This window comes from Podarcis muralis, chromosome 7, assembly GCF_964188315.1.
Source record: "Podarcis muralis chromosome 7, rPodMur119.hap1.1, whole genome shotgun sequence".
NCBI lineage: Eukaryota > Metazoa > Chordata > Lepidosauria > Squamata > Lacertidae > Podarcis > Podarcis muralis.
In genome coordinates this window covers 147,700-163,797 of record NC_135661.1, presented here as the reverse complement: position 1 = coordinate 163,797, position 16,098 = coordinate 147,700, and the positions used below count along the sequence as shown (strand labels likewise).

The 16,098-nt window shown below is 48.0% G+C and overlaps 1 long non-coding RNA gene across 1 annotated transcript; it reads right to left on the bottom strand.

Annotated features, from left to right (window-relative positions):
• Positions 1-8,286: 8,286 nt before the first annotated feature.
• LOC144328303 (uncharacterized) lies at positions 8,287-13,302 on the bottom strand. The gene is made up of 2 exons (XR_013393490.1): positions 12,494-13,302; positions 8,287-8,630 (listed from the first exon to the last, which is right to left on the bottom strand). It is a non-coding gene; the product is annotated as an uncharacterized LOC144328303 (long non-coding RNA).
• Positions 13,303-16,098: the final 2,796 nt, after the last annotated feature.

Below are 16,098 nucleotides of genomic sequence, written 5' to 3'. Positions count from 1 at the left end.
GGTGGAACCCAAAACGCTATTTTTATTTGGTTAGGGGTGATTCTGGTGCACACCCAAAAAACACCATGGGAATTGAAATAAGCCCAATCGAAGTTTATTCGTCTGCTTTCTATGCATATGGAAGCGAAAGGACGGTGCTTTGTTATTTAGGTCTCATTAAATACACTTTGCGATTTCATTAAATACACTTAGCGCAGTGCACAGGTGACTTGCCGAGCGGGCAGCTTGGTTTGCAGGCAGCTCGTGGGTCTGTAAAACCGCATCTGGCCCATGGGCTGCACGTTTCCAACCCCTAGGGTTTAAGGGTTTAATGTTTGCGGTTAGGGTTAGGATTTAGAGTTTAGAGTTAGGGGTCAGAGTCTAGGATAGGGGTGTAGGGTTAGGATTTAGGATTTAATGTTTGGGTTTCGGTTAGGGCTAGGGTTAAGGTGTAGGGGTTGAGGGTTAGGTTAGGGTTAGGCTCAGGGTCTAGGGTACAGGTTTAGGGTTAGGAGTTAGGGCTCGGTTTAGGGCTAGGAATAGAGTTGGGGTTGGGTTAGGGTTTACAAGAGCGTGTGGCTGGAAAGCATTACCAGTGGTTACAGCGAGGGACTGGGAAGCTTTGCCTAATTGTTAGAGTGACTTAATGGGAAGCATTGTCCAGTGGTTAGAGCAAGTAGCTGTGCTTAAGAGTGAGTGGCTGGGAAGCAAGCAACACTTCCTCTGCTCCCAGTCAGTTAAGGGGGATTGCAAGGTGTCCTTCGTGGCATAATTGGATACCTAAATATCCCTTAATGTGCCATTTAAGAGTGCAACATCTAGCAATTAAATTCAATCAGCTTTGAGCACAAGGTTGTGACGTTGTTCTGTGTAAGGGACACCTGCATATTTCTGCCTTTCAGCGGGCTGGACTGGATGACCCTTGGGGTCCCTTTCAGCTATATTATACGATTCTTTGGAAAGTGCTTCAGAAAGAAAAAACGGTGGTGGGGGGGGATTTTTTAAGTTAGCTCACATGGCGAGGTGGTCCCTCTGAAACTTTATTATTTCTTGCATGGCAATTTGAGCTTGACATATGCTGTGCCTGTTTTTACACGGGGCTCCTCTTTCTGTTCTTGTGGGTGGGTGGGGGGGGGAATCGGTCCCACTGATATTTCTTAGGTTTGTATGGGCACTGCTGAATTCCTGCTCCGAAAAGGTGAAGGAGAAGGAGGGAGGGAGAAGAGGAGGTGGAGAAAAAGTCAGCAGCCGGACCTCAAGAGGCGCCCTCTGCAGCCATTCTAGGAGAGGCACGGAGGATGGAAAAAGAATGGCAAAAAAGGGCGGAAACAGAATAGCCAGGATGGGGGGGACTGCATGTGGAGAGGCTGCGGGTGCCATTTTTGAAGAGGGAAATGGCTGCCCGGAAGTGGAAAAGGGCGGATAAATGTTACCGTAGCTATTTTGGATGAGAGAATTAATATCCGGAAGCGCCTCCATTTATGGCGGTTGTTGCCAGCGGCGCCATTTTGTGTGAGGGAAATAGATGCCGGAAGCGCCTCCATTTTGAAAGATGGGGGGGAGGGACATCGGCGGCAATAGGCGGAACTTCTCACAGATCTGGGCAAATCGCTGGGCGGATTAGCTAACCCTTTCTTCTCCGAGGAAGACAGAGCCGCGTGTTTGCCACCAGCCGGAGCTCGCGGTCCACGGGTAGCCGCTGGCCCCGGAGGGCGAGTCCTCTTTGCCCCTTTTCCTGCTTCGTTGAGAGGGGGAAATGCGCGGCCGGGGAACCCTTGGTCAAAATTCATTTTAAGGGCTGGGGGGGGGGGGCAGAACCAAATTAACGGCGACGTGTTATTTAATATAGTGGATTTATCTGGCGGTTCACAGGATAAAAAGACGGGGTAGAAATATCTGCAAATAGTTTTTTAAAACACCAATAACCTTCCCTCCCAGAAGCGTTTAAAGGCTGTAGAATATTAATTAGCCCTTTAAAAATGCCTAAAAAGAACATTTGGGGCTTGGTCTCATCCCCCCTAACCCTTAACGGTAGAGTTTTTTTTTAATTTATTCTATTTTGGGGAGAAACACCCCCTGGCCCTGTCTCCTTTCCCCATTTCTCAGCAACTCCCAAGAAATTGCCTTGATATCTCTATTGCATTTAACCCTTAGACAGCTTTTGTGAGCCTAATCAAGCAATGTGCTGAAAATTTAATTTGCTCAAATGAACCATTGCTTCCATCAGTGGTTTTGGAACCAGGTAATTCCTCAAGATTTATCCACACTAGCCAAGTAAAGTCAAAACACATACTTTTAATTGAATGCCACAAGAATAAATGGGGATCAGCCCCTGCTATAGTGGCCAGCCCCAAAAGCCATTTGTGTTGTTAAGATTTTCAAAAGCAGAAATAAGATTTACAAAACAGCAACTTCAGACCAGTTTTGGACACTTGCAGCACGTTGCAATGTTAAGAGGTGCTCTAAAGAAAAGCACTTTCTACATTCATGAGCCTCATTTTTCCCCCTTTTGCTGCAGGTATAAATGTTGTTAGCAATGTGCAATCACCCTGAAGGCTTCAGGCCTGCTCCTGACTGTTGAAATGCTCCTGGGGAGGCTGTAAGTCAGTCAGTAAACTCTGCTTCCAGTCAGTAAACTGATTGCAAGGTGTCCTTCATGGCATAACTTGCAGCTGCAGGAGAAGGTGTGGATCCTATACCTACATATCCCTGAAAGTGTCATTTAAAAGTGCAACATCTAGCAATTAAATTCAATCACCTTTGAACAGAAGGTTGTGACACCTGCATATTCCTGGGTTGCAGCGAGCTGGACAGGATTCTTTGGAAAGTGCTTCAGAAATAATAAACAGAAATAGCATTCATTTAAGTTAGTCGTACGATGGCACTGTAGTCTCACTTCCCTGTAAACTACCGTATTTTTCACCCCATAGGGCGCACCTAGGTTTTTTGGGGGGGGGGAATAAAGGGGGGGAAATTATTTTCTCCCCCAGGCTGCACTCCCCGGGTTTCGGGCTGCAGGCTGCTGTCCGCAAGCCTTGGGAGCGCAGCGGAAACTTGGGAGCCCCGCAGGAAGTCGCGCCATTCTCCCCAGGCTTGCGGATATCCGCACTGCTCAGCGCGCCTCCGGCTTCGGGATGCAGGCTGCTATCCGCAAGCCTAGGGTGAGAAGTCGCGCTGGTCTCCCAAGGCTTGCAGAGAGCTGCCTGAAGCCCGGGGTGCACTCCGCTGCGCTCCCCAGGTTTTGAGCTGCAGGCTGCTGTCCGCAAGCCTAGGGAGCCCAGCGGAAACTCCCACGGAGCTTCCTGAAGCCTGGAGAGCAAGAGGGGTCGGTTCGCACCGACCCCTCTCGCTCTCCAGGTTTCAGCGAAAGCCTGCATTTGCCCCATAGGACGCACACACATTTCCCCTTCATTTTTGGAGGGGAAAAGGTGCGTCCTATACGGCGAAAAATATGGTACTTTATTACTCCTTGCACTGCAATTTGAGCTTGAAACATGGACCCCCTCTTTCAGTTTTTATGAAAGAAACCTGTCCTACTGATATTTCTCAGGTCTGTATGGACACTGCTGAATTCCTGCTCCAAAAAAGTGGAAACACTATGACAAGCTTAAAAAAATGTTTTAGTATAACTTTATGAAAAATACAGAAGCTTTTCTACTAGGGATAACGGACACAGGTATAGCAAGAGAAGATCAGAAAATATTCCTCTATGCCACAGGAGTGGCAAGGATCCTAATTGCTAAAAACTGGAAAAAAGAAACTGTGCCAACAAAAACGGAATGGCAAGACAAACTGTTAAGAGTATATTGAACTAGCTAGATTAACAGAGGCAATTAGAGATCACACTAGACAAAGAGTTTCAAAAAGCATGGGGGAAAAGCAGAAAATACTTCACAAAACAGTGCCCTAAAATACATATGAGCTTCCTTGCAGTGGGTTGGACTAGATGCCCCTTGATGCCCCCTTCATGTCTCCCATTCTCCCTATCTCTCTTCCTCTCCTTTTAATGACACTTCCCCCGTTTTTTTCCTAGCTGGGCCTCCCATTTCTTAGCTGGGCCGCCTCCGGGAACCCAAGTGCTGGCACCTGCAACTTCGCCTGCTGGCATTGCTCTGACGAGATCCATTGACACCAGTTTTGGCGTCACCAAAGGAATCAGCGAGATGTGCTTCAATTCCCCTCGCACATAGTATTTAACCCACCACGGCATCTCTCAAAGCATAGGAACTGTAGTTTCCTATGGGGGGGAGAGAATATTCTGTGCAACCTTTCCCAAGGGAACTCTGGGAGTTATGGCTCTGAGAGGGTCTCTTTGGGAAACAGAACAAACTAGTTCCCACGATGTCCCCCCAAAGCACCCTGGGAACTATTGCTTGCTCTGGGTGTTGAGGGTTGTGGCATCTGAACAGTAAACAATCTGTCCTTGCATTCCACAGTATACAACTCCTTGCCGTCCCAAGCCCATTTCTCTTCCTAGGGAACTCTGGGAACTGTAGCTTATGGGAGGAACAGCACTTGGTGCCCTGAACTCTGGGAACCAATGGGCTGGCACCGCTGAGTGTCGCCTTGGCCTGCGACTTTGAAGGCACCACCTTCAGAAATCCAACAGGCAGAGCCATGTACTTGGCCTTTTTCCCTGTGTGGGGGAAATGCCACCAGGCACAGTTGTCATAATTCCATATTGATATCACATATTACATTTCTAAGCTGCAGGACATATTGTGGTGATATCATATGTCAGGGGTTCAGGAGCAGAGGGACAGGATAGGGAGGAATTAGAGACCGAGGGAGAGGAATCCGAGGGAGAGGTCAGCGATGATAGCCATCCGAGGTCTCTAAGTCTCTCCAGCGAATCAGAGGATTCACAGAAAGGGGCTCCCGTGGTCAGAGCTAGGGGGTTGCCAGAGGGAACACCCCAGGAAGGAGGGGCCAGAGGGGACTCAGAGAGCAGCAGCTGGAAATCGGGACCAGCTTCCCCACCGGAGAGCAGTAAGGGGGAGGAGTCCCAAACATCGGCATCAGGCAGCTTTCCGTCAGCGGAAGGACATGAGTCAGGGTTAGCCACGCCTGCATCAGAGAGCGAGGAAACGGTCAAAAGGAAGGTCGGGGGCAGCGCGCACGCGCCAAGTTCAAATGTACAAGAGGGAGGCGCAATGAGCAGCCCGGAGAGGGAGCCGGGTCCCAAAGCACGCCGAAGAGAGGGGGAGGAGTCCGAAGGGTCCGCTTCCGAGGCGTCCAGGAAGGAAGGCACCCAGGGGGGTAGTAGGACCCAGAGGAGGAAGGAGAAACGTAGGAGGTGGAGTAAGGCTAGAGTCTTAAGCTGGTGTACAGGGGGCGGAGACTCAGACGAGGCTTCGCTGGTCTAGGGTCTAGACGTAGAGACGCACGCTAGGGTTTGAAAATGGGAACTAAACTTCAATAAAGACTTTGTACAGTTCTGCTGGCTAGCGTTGGTCTTCTGTGAGCTGGGACCTGGAGGCCGTCTCTGACATCATATAATTATTATTTATTGATTTCCAGACTACTGACCGCCTGGTAGGGCCGGCATAATGAAATACCATTCTTATCATGAAATTTACTGATGCCCTGCTTCCCGTCCCCCTTTGGGATTCCTGGCAGCTGACCGATAAAAATGAGAGCGGTTGAGACTAGATGTCATTCTGCAATTCTTGCAGGGTCCCATCTCCTCTGTTTATATATCTATGGTTCCCATCTGCAAGGGTCAGGCTAGATGGCCCCTGGTTCATCACCCCTCCGCCCTTCCCCTGCAGGACTCAACGGGAGCTTCCCAGTGGAGCTGAGCCATGGAAGCCAGATTGTCCCCTGTGGCGAAGCCCTGCGTCACCCTTAGGCGCCCGGCGCCCCCTTCTGGCCTACACCGGAAGAATCCGCAGTGCTTTCCAGGTGGGTCTTGGGCTCCTCACCCTCCCCGGCCGCTCCTTATCTGGAGCATGTCAAGAGCGCAGGTGACCTTCTCGGTGATGAGTGTGGCACTGGACAACGTGTAGTTCAGGAACTGTCGCCCCCAAAGTAAAGCTTTATTTTCCGCCTCCCCAAAACCTGACCAACCAGATAGATTGCTTGGAGGCAACCCATTAATCATCCCAACATTTCCAGGTCCCCGGACCGGCGCCCCAGGTGAGCCGTGCCTGCCAAGCAGCTGCGTGGCCCCTGCCTACACCAAGGACTGTGGCGACGGTGGAGATGAATGGGGTTGCGGTGAGCGGTCAAGGGGGCATTTGAGGCCAGGGGAACATTGGCGCCACCAGAAGGGAGGGGGTTACCAGTGTCGCAGGAACCCCCCCCCAATCATTCAGTTTTTACAAACTTCACTCACACTCACACACTACATACGCTACACTTCTGTTATAAATTCATAGAAAATCAACCATACATCGGATTTGCACTGTTCCACTTTGTAACCACGTTTTTGCACCACTGCGGCCCCAGGCAACAGTGGGTGCGTGATTTTTTTTGGTGCAAGCTGTAGCCATGGACATGCTATGTGATCTGATGGTGAATTTGGGGTGACCCAGTGCAAAAATCCTGAGGATCCATGTGGATCCGTGCTTTGTAACCACGTGAATGAAGGAACTGTCAGTAATGTATGGTATCTCCAATACAGTGATGAAGGAAGAGGGGCGGGGGGGAGCTCACACTTATCCTAGGCAAAGCAGCCAACTCCTATAGGCCTAGGTGCCTTCACCCCCTCCATTAAATATTTGAGGGAGTCATCCTCCCCCCATGCTGATGGGCATTGCCATTCATATAAGGTACCAGTGTGCATGCACTTTGTCTTGAGATCATTGCAGTCTGTGAGATGGGGCTTACCTGTACCTGCCCCCCCCCCCAATATTTTATTGAAATTGGAAGAGGGAGGGAGGGAGGGAAGAGAGATGGAGAGCTCACATTTGTCCTAGGCAAAGCAGCCAACTCCTATGGGCCTAGGTGCCTTCACCCCCCCCCCCCATTAAATATTTGAGGGAGTCATCCCCCACCCCCCATTGTGGTATGTGAGTGGGGCTTACCTGGCTGTCCCCCCAATATTTTCTGAAGTTGGAAGAGGGAGGGAGGGAGGGAAGAAAGAGAGAGGGGGAGCTCACATTTGTGCAGCTGCCTTGCCTCTAACCGAAGCAAAAAGAGGAGGAGACGCAGGGACACGAGCCTTGTAAGCCGCTTTGTTTGAATTTACCGGTGAGGTGCTGGGGGAGGGACGGAAGGGGATGCCCTCTTTGTCCCTCCTTCCAGCTCATTGTAAAGAAAGCAGAGTAAGAGCCACTTACATGTGTGTAAGGGAGAGCCATAGAGCAGGCAGACAGGAGGGAGAGAGGCTGTCTCCCTTCTCCCACCTTGGCTTTTACACGCTGCAGGCAGCTCTTGCCGGCTTCCAAGCTGCCTCCCTTCTCCCACCTCGCCAAAAAGCCATAGAGCAGGCAGACAGGAGGGAGAGAGGCTGTCTCCCTTCTCCCACCTTGGTTTTTACACACTGCAGGCAGCTCTTGCCGGCTTCCAAGCTGCCTCCCTTCTCCCACCTCCCCAAAAAGCCATAGAGCAGGCAGACGGGAGGGAGAGAGGCTGTCTCCCTTCTCCCACCTTGGCTTTTACACGCTGCAGGCAGCTCTTGCCGGCTTCCAAGCTGCCTCCCTTCTCCCACCTCGCCAAAAAGCCATAGAGCAGGCAGACAGGAGGAAGAGAGGCTGTCTCCCTTCTCCCACCTTGGCTTTTACACGCTGCAGGCAGCTCTTGCCGGCTTCCAAGCTGCCTCCCTTCTCCCACCTCGCCAAAAAGCCATAGAGCAGGCAGACAGGAGGAAGAGAGGCTGCCTCCCTTCTCCCACCTCGCCAAAAAGCCATAGAGCAGGCAGATAGGAGGGAGAGAGGCTGTCTCCCTTTTCCCACCTTGGCTTTTACATACTGCAGGCAGCTCTTGCCGGCTTCCAAGCTGCCTCCCTTCTCCCACCTCGCCAAAAAGCCATAGAGCAGGCAGACAGGAGGGAGAGAGGCTGTCTCCCGACACTCAGCTGTTGCTCAGCTGTTGCCGGCTTCTCAGCGAGCCAAGCGGAGGAAGAGAGGCTGCTGAACAGCCAGCAAGAGCGGCTCCTCCTGCCTGCATTCGCTCCATAACACGCACACACATTTCCCTTTACCTTTTAGGGGGGGAAAACTGAGTGTTATGGTGCGAAAAGTACGGTAGCATTTCTGGTGATCATCCCTTCTGCACACAGAGTTTCCAAGCCCCTAATACTTGGAAAACTCTCACATCCACAGGTGAAGAAACAGGTGAAGAAACCGACCTGAGGGGCTCATCTTCCAGCGTCATAACTTTTATATGCCTGTTGTCTTTGTCCATGGAGTTTTCTTGGCAGGGGTACTGGAGTGGCTTGCCGGTTCCTGCTCCAGGTGGATCACATTTGGTCAAAACTCTCCACTATGACCTGTCCATCTTGGGTTTCCTGCTCGGCACAGTTCATAGCTTATCTGAGTTATTCAAGCCCCTTCGCCATGGCAAGGTTGTGATCCATGAAGGGGAATCAAAGTATTACAAAACTCTTAATGAACAGCTGATACTGGTACTCTGTGAGGTGATGAACTCAATTCTACAAGGAGGTAAGATACCAAATTCCTGGAAAGAGGCTTATATAACGCTGATCCCTAAACAGGATACAGATTATTTGAACGTCAGTAATTTCAGACCAATATCACTGTTAAACAATGATTATAAATTATTTGCGGACATTATGGAGAACAGATTAAAAATAATACTAAATGAACTGATCCATAAAGACCAAGTAGATTTTTTACCAGGCAGACAACTAAAAGATAATGTAAGACACATTGTTAATATTCTGGAATACTTAGAGGTTAGAAATAATAAATCAGCTATATTAATGTTTATTGACGCTGAAAAAGCATTTGACAACCTGTCTTGGTTATTTATGAAGAAAAGTATGGGGATGATGGGTAAGTGGCTCTTTTCTGAGAGGAATTGAGGCAATCTATTCAGAACAGAGAGCAAAGTTAATAGTTGTCAGAGCTGCCCTAGGTCCCAGCTCACAAAGGACCAACGCCAGTTCGTTGTTATATAAAACAGTCTTTATTGAAGCTCAGTTTCGCTTTCACAGCCGCGGCGCGCAGCTCTACGTCTCAAACTCTAGACTGCCGAAGCTCCGTCTGAGTCTCCTCCCCCAGACACCAGTTTAAGACTCTAGCCTTGCTCCACCTCTTCCTTTGCTCTTTCCTCCTCTGGGTCCGCCTGTCCGCTGGGGTCTTTCCCTTCCTAGACTCTTCTGACGCTGAGTCCCCTGAGTCTTCCCCCTGCCTCCGGCGGGCTTTAGGACCTGGTTCCCCATCCGGGTTTTCTGCTGTCCCGCGCGCCTGTACATTCGAACTTGGCGCGCCCGCCCAGCCGGTCACCTTCCTCCTGACCGTTACACTGCTCCTGTCACTGCTTCCCCCTTCGGGGAGGCTAGCTGGACCTGACCTCCCCTCCGTTCCCCCACTCTCCGATAGAGGCGTGGTCAGCCCTGACTCATCTTCTCTCCCTGCTGGAGGAGACGCTGGCCCTGACACATGGGACTCTTCCCCCCCGCTACGCTCTGGTGGGAAAGCTGGTCGTGATCTCCCGCTGCTGCTTTGGGAGTCCCCGCTGGCCCCTTGCTTCTGGTGCATCCCCCCTGGGACCCCCCTTGCCCTGACCATCGGCGCCCCCTTCTGGGAATCTTCTGATTCGCTGGAGAGGCTCATGGAATCTCTCGGGTCACTGTCATTCTCCCCTCCGCTGCCCTCAGATTCTTCCCCTTCGCTCTCCATTTCCTCTCTCCCCTGTGCCTCTGCTCCTGAGCCCCTGACAATAGTGAATAATGTATTGACAGAATCATTTGACATCACAAAGGAAACCAGACAGGGGTGCCCACTGTCTCCACTATTATTTATAATGGTATTAGAGGTATTAGAAAATTATATGAGAGAAACATCAGAGGTAAAAGGAGTTAAAATAGGTGCCAAAGAAATTAAGCTTAATTTAAGAGTATTAACTCTAGAAGAACCCCAAATGAGTGTCAAAAAAGCAATGGAAGAAATTGAGAAGTTTTAGCAACTGGCAGGATTCAAATTGAATAAGACAAAGACGAAAATGGTGATTAAAAATATGGAAAAGAACGAGATAGAAATATTGGAACAAGAAAGTAGAATCAAGGTGGTTAAGAAAGTCAAATACTTTGGAGTCTGGATGACGGCAAAGAATATAAATGACAATTATCAACCAGTGTAGAAAGAGATTAAAAGAGACTTGGAAATATGGGATAGACTAAAGTTGTCAATAAGTGGAAGAATGTCAGCGATTGAAATGAACATATTATCAAAGATGCTATTTTTATTTCAAACGATTCCTATAATTAGAGGCACAGGACAATTCAGAGAATGGCAGAAGGTTCTCTCACGTTTTACCGTATATGGCAAGGGAGAAAACCAAGGATTACATTTAAAATACTGACGGATAGAAAGGAAAGAGGTGGTTTTTCGATACCTGATTTAAAACTTTACCATGAAGTGGCTTGCTTATGTTGGATAAAATATTGGATAATTTTAGAAAACACAGACCTGTTAGATTTGGAGGCATACAATAACAGATATGGGTGGCACTCCTATCTCTGGTATGCTAAAGTGAAAGTGCACAGAGGATTTACAAACCATGTGATACGGAGTGCCTTGTATGAGGTATGGGATAGAAACAAGAATCTGTTAGAAAGGAAAACACCGAAGGTTGTTGAAAAACGCTGCTCTAATTGGTTCCAACCCAATTTCTTTTGCAGGCCAGAGATGCTGGATGCTGCAAGGAACAAAGCCCGAGTTAAGGCCTGTTACATTATGATTGCCCTGACAATCATGGCTTGCTTTGCTGTGATTGCCTCTGATAAAAGGGCTGTTGAATGCCATGAATCCTTCACAAGCTGGAACTTAGCAAAGAAAGCCAAGTGGCGTGAAGAGGCTGCAACAAGAGCAGAGGAAAAGGCAAAATAAGAGTAATCTGCTCTTGAAACTGGAGCTGTGCTGGGAACGAAGAAAACACACAAAATTAGCAAGTTAGCAAAAGAGATACCCTCCAGGGGAAAACACTGAAGTTGAACACAACTTTCATTTCTACTTGTGTAACAAATACTGTGAGAGAATTATTTTTTTCTGTCACAAGTGAATAAATAAATCAAGTTCAGTAAAAAAAAATTAAAAAAAGGAAAAGAAAGGAAATCACCGTGGTGGGTCTCACAGTTGAAATGTTAACAGTAAAGAAATTGAACATGGAGGGGAGGTGAGCCACATATGAGGAGATTCTGATGAAAACAGAGAAAGGATGGAAACTGAAGCCCTATAATTGCATTGAGGAGAAATTTACAGGATGGCTGCAATACCATCAAGTGAACGTGTTTAAGGATGATAAAAAATCAGGATTCGATGATAAAAAAAATTCTAAATTTCAAATTGATATACTAGAAAGTAGGACCAAATAACCTTTACAAATGTACAATTTCTTACTAGAATGGAACACAAAAGATGAACTGATAAAAGAGGCAATGATAAAATGGGCAATAGATTTTAGGCACAACATTGAATATGATGCATGGATGAAACTTTGGAATGAGAATTTAAAATTTACTGCATGCATTACTCTAAAAGAGAATGTAATGAAAATGATATATCGCTGGTATTTAACACCTGTCAAACTAGCAAAAATGTATAGGACGAGTAGTAAAATTTGTTGGAAATGCAAAGAAAAGGATGGTGATTTCTACCACATGTGGTGGACATGTGACAAAATGAAAAAAAAATGGGAACTGATCTATAACAAATTAAAAAAGATACCCGAAGCTTTTTTGCTAGGTTTGATGGAGGAGGATATCAAGAAGGCAGACCAAAGATTATGCAACGGCTGCTGCCAGTATCTTGATAGCCCAAAAATGGAAAACACAGGAATTACCAACTGGAGTGGCAGACGAAGATGTTCGAATATGCGGAATTAGCAAAACTGATCCATAGGATCCGCAATCAGGAGGAAACAAAGTACCAAAAAGAATGGAGTAAATTTATGGATTATATAAGTGAGAACTGTTGAAGTTTGAGGACGTTAGCAGGACTGAAATAAATCTTATGTCATGGTTCAGATACTACTCAGGAACTGTGGATTAGAGATTGGAATAAGAAAACCTGCAGAAGGGAAGGAGGGAAGTCAATGCTCTACGGGGAGTAAGGAAAGATATGAAATTGTGTATTTTGTTTGTGTATTTGAAATGAAAATGTAATAAAAAACATATTTTTTTTTAAAATCTGCTGATGAATCAGGAGACTAGTCACCTGCAGTTTCTGCTATGGCATTCTGCATGTCTCTGTGGTATGCAACACCTAGAGCCCAGCTCATGTAACATGTGGTAAGATGACATGCAAGAGGATGGGGATGGGGCAATGGACAGGCGAGCCAAAGATGCATAGTGACTGCTAAACACAGAAAAATGTCAATACTTAACTGAAAAGAGTTAGCAGAGCTGCAATTCTGGGCGTTGCATCTCCCATTTGTCCCTGGCCACTGAGCATGCTGGCTGAAGCTGATGGGAGTCCTAGTCCTGCGACTTTTGGAGGACCCCAGGTTCCCCACCCCAGCCAGCCAGAGCGAGGTGGCAGGTGCAGGTAGCTTGATTCTGGACTGTGTCACTTCCATGGGTAGGCATGACATCATATTTTTTGAATGCTCTAACAAAATACCTCCCTTCCTGTGTAAGCATATACAGTATGAGATGCGCAGAACTCTATGTGCACGCAGAGTCGCTCTCTCCTGCGAGGGAGAAGGCCGGCCCCCACCTTCGCGCGTGTTGCTGTTGTGGTCGCGCGTGAGGCAGGGGCGGCAAGCTGCAGTTCCTCGCCCACGAGAGGCTCCGTTTGGCTTCCGCAGCCCACCCGCACCATCCCTCCACAAAGGGGCACGAGAGGAAGGGGGAGAAAGGCAGGTGAGGGCGGGGCGGGGGGCAGGGCTGCCCCCTGGGGAGAGCGGGGTCGAGAGAGAGCGGCTGGGAGAAAGAGAGAGGGCCAGCCTGGCTCGGCACGTCTCTGCTGGCCCAGCGTCGCAGCGCCTCTCCCCCCCTTTCCCCTCCCCTTCCTTTCCGCTCGTCTCTCCTCTGGTTGGAACCTCCTTCCGGTATCCCTGCCCTCGCCCGTTTCCCTCCCCTTCCTGTCCTCTTGCCTCTCCTCCGCTGGCACCTCCTTCCGGTACTCCTGCCCTCGCCCAACATGGCGGCAGCACAGCCTCTTCCGCCCAGTTCCCTCTCCTTCCTGTCCTCTTGCCTCTCCTATGGCACCTCCTTCCGGTACCCCTGCCCTCGCCCAACATGGCGGCAGCACAGCCCAAAATGGCGGCACTAGAAGAAAGCCACTGGGGGAGAAAGGCAGGTGAGGGCGGGGCGGGGGGCAGGGCTGCCCCCTGGGGAGAGCGGGGTCGAGAGAGAGCGGCTGGGAGAAAGAGAGGGCCAGCCTGGCTCGGCACGTCTCTGCTGGCCCAGCGTCGCAGCGCCTCTTCCGCCCTTCCGAGCTAGGAGTGCAGAAAAAGGTGAAACTGCCATGAAAAGGAGGAGTGAGTGTGTGAGTGAGCGAGAGAGAGAGAGACAGGGAGCATCCTAGAATGGTAGCGATGGAATGGTAGAGATGGAAGGGAACCCAAGGGTCATCTAGTCCAACCCTCTGTAAAGAAGCTCAGAGCTACAATTCCCAGGTCTTCTTTGGGAATTCTATGGGAATTGAGAGTTTCTAAATTCATGAGTGTCAGAGCTGCATCCGCTCATGTTTTTACCTTTTATTGAAAGCGGCCACAAGTGACTTGGGAAACGCAGCCAGATGGGTGGAGTATAAATAATATAATTATATTGCTCCTGCTGCTGTTCTTCTCTTACTCAAACCCAACCCTATCCCAAACCTTAACCTTAATGCTCACCCTAACTCAAACCTAACCCTCACCCTAGCACTCACTAATATTAACTTAAACCCAACCCTATCCCGAACCTTAACCCTAACCCAAACTTAAGCCTAAACCTAAACCTAAACCTAAGCCAAATTTAACCCTATACCTAACCTTAACCCTAATTCTAATTTAAACCTCTTAACTTAACTCTTTGTCCCTCCTCTTAACTTAACTCTTAACTTAACCCTAACCCTGACCCTGGCCCTAACCCTAACTCAAACCCAACCCTAACCCTAAAGGTGCAAGAAGTATCTGTGGGTTAGGGGGTAAGGGGTGTCCTACGGTTTAGGAGTTAGGGTCAGGTTGTGGGTAGGGTTTAGGGTTACGGTATAAGGTTAGGGTGGACTGGGACATGGATGGTGCTGTGGTCTAAACCACAGGGTCTAGGGCTTGCCAATCAGAAGGTCCGTGGTTCATATCCCCACGACAGGGTGAGCTCCCGTTGCTCGGTCCCTGCTCCTGCCAACCTAGCAGTTTGAAAGCACGTCAAGTGCAAGTAGATAAATAGGTACCACTCCGGCAGGAAGGTAAATGGCGTTTCCATGTGCTGCTCTGGTTCGCCAGAAGCGGCTTTGTCATGCTGTCCACATGACTCGGAAGCTGTCTGCAGGCAAACGCTGGCTCCCTCAGCCAGTAAAGCGAGATGGGTGCCGCAACCCCAGAGTCAGGGGCCAGGGCCACAGCAAGGTCCTCCTATATGCTCAATTTGCAAACTAAATCAGGAACTCTGCATCTGCAGTTTGTGAAGGGATGAAGAAAAGAAACCTGCACAGAACTATGCAGTTAAGGTCAACTGTTATCTGGCCCTCAGTTGACTATTGGTATGGGATAGAGCATTCCATTCCGGTCACTGAATGGGCAAAGTGCTTTGATGGGCGTATGATGGGCTGCTTTGTGTGGAGGGAATTGGAGCTTAGATTTGTCATGGAACCCTTATCAGGGAAGGTAGATCTGTGCCTTGAACTGGTTTGATTGAGTTTGGGATTTGACCAAATTTGGTATGCAGCTCTACTGCATACTGCTAGCTATATCTATATATTTGCACTTTATTATTATAATAAAGTATTATTATACTTGGAACATTATCCTTTTTTAAATGAAAACATATTTTTATTAAGTTTTACATAACAAATTTAAATCCAGACATTAATCATCATTTAGGATTCCCTGAATCCTTCGACTCCCCTCCACCCTTCCATGGTTCCCATTATCAATCTCCCTCCCCAGCTGCTTCCCTTATTTTATTTCTTTTTTTAATATAAAAATAATCTTTCTACCATTTTTTTTGTACATTACAAGCATTTCTCAAATCCTGCTAAAGTTTTTAGTAGCTTATACAATATAATTTTTTCCTATTCTTTCTTAAATTTATTCTCTTCCTGGTTTCTGATTTTCCCAGTCAATTTCCAATTTCGCCATATCAACCATTCAAAGTCCTCTGCTCAGGACTTTATCTTCTTTGCAATAGTATCCACACTGCTGTCATCGCGTACATAAATAGTCATTTCTGCTCCTTTGGAATTTCTGCACCTAAAAAACCTGGTGTTATGTATTGAAGTTCTCACCCTGGCCACCCGGAGTATCGTGTATAGTATATAGTTTTCACACAGGTCCACATCAGTTACTTTAGGCGGGAAACCCTGGGTTGTTGTTGCTACAATGTTGACAGCCGGCTGCCTATAAAAGCAGGCCGGCTGAGCTGTTTGCTATTCTGTTCTGTTCCAGCTTACAAATAAAGAGCTGCTTTGGAGAAATTGCTGTGTTGTCTGCTATGTCTACCCACTATTTAACACCTAATAAAAGACTCTGGATTTTTTGCAAACATTACTTTAAACATTTTTTTCAATTCATTATAAATCATTTCTCAGAATGCTTTTGTCCACCACATTTCTTTCTCTTTGCATTTCCAACAAACATTTGAAGCAGTTCTAACCCTCCATAATTTTTCCCAAGATGAAAATTGGATATTATGCCCAATATCTTGTGCCAAATGTATCATTACTGTCAGAGCTGCCCTAGGTCCCAGCTCACAAAGGACCAACGCCAGTTCGTTGTTATATAAAACAGTCTTTATTGAAGCTCAGTTTCGCTTTCACAGCCGCGGCGCGCAGCTCTACATCTCAA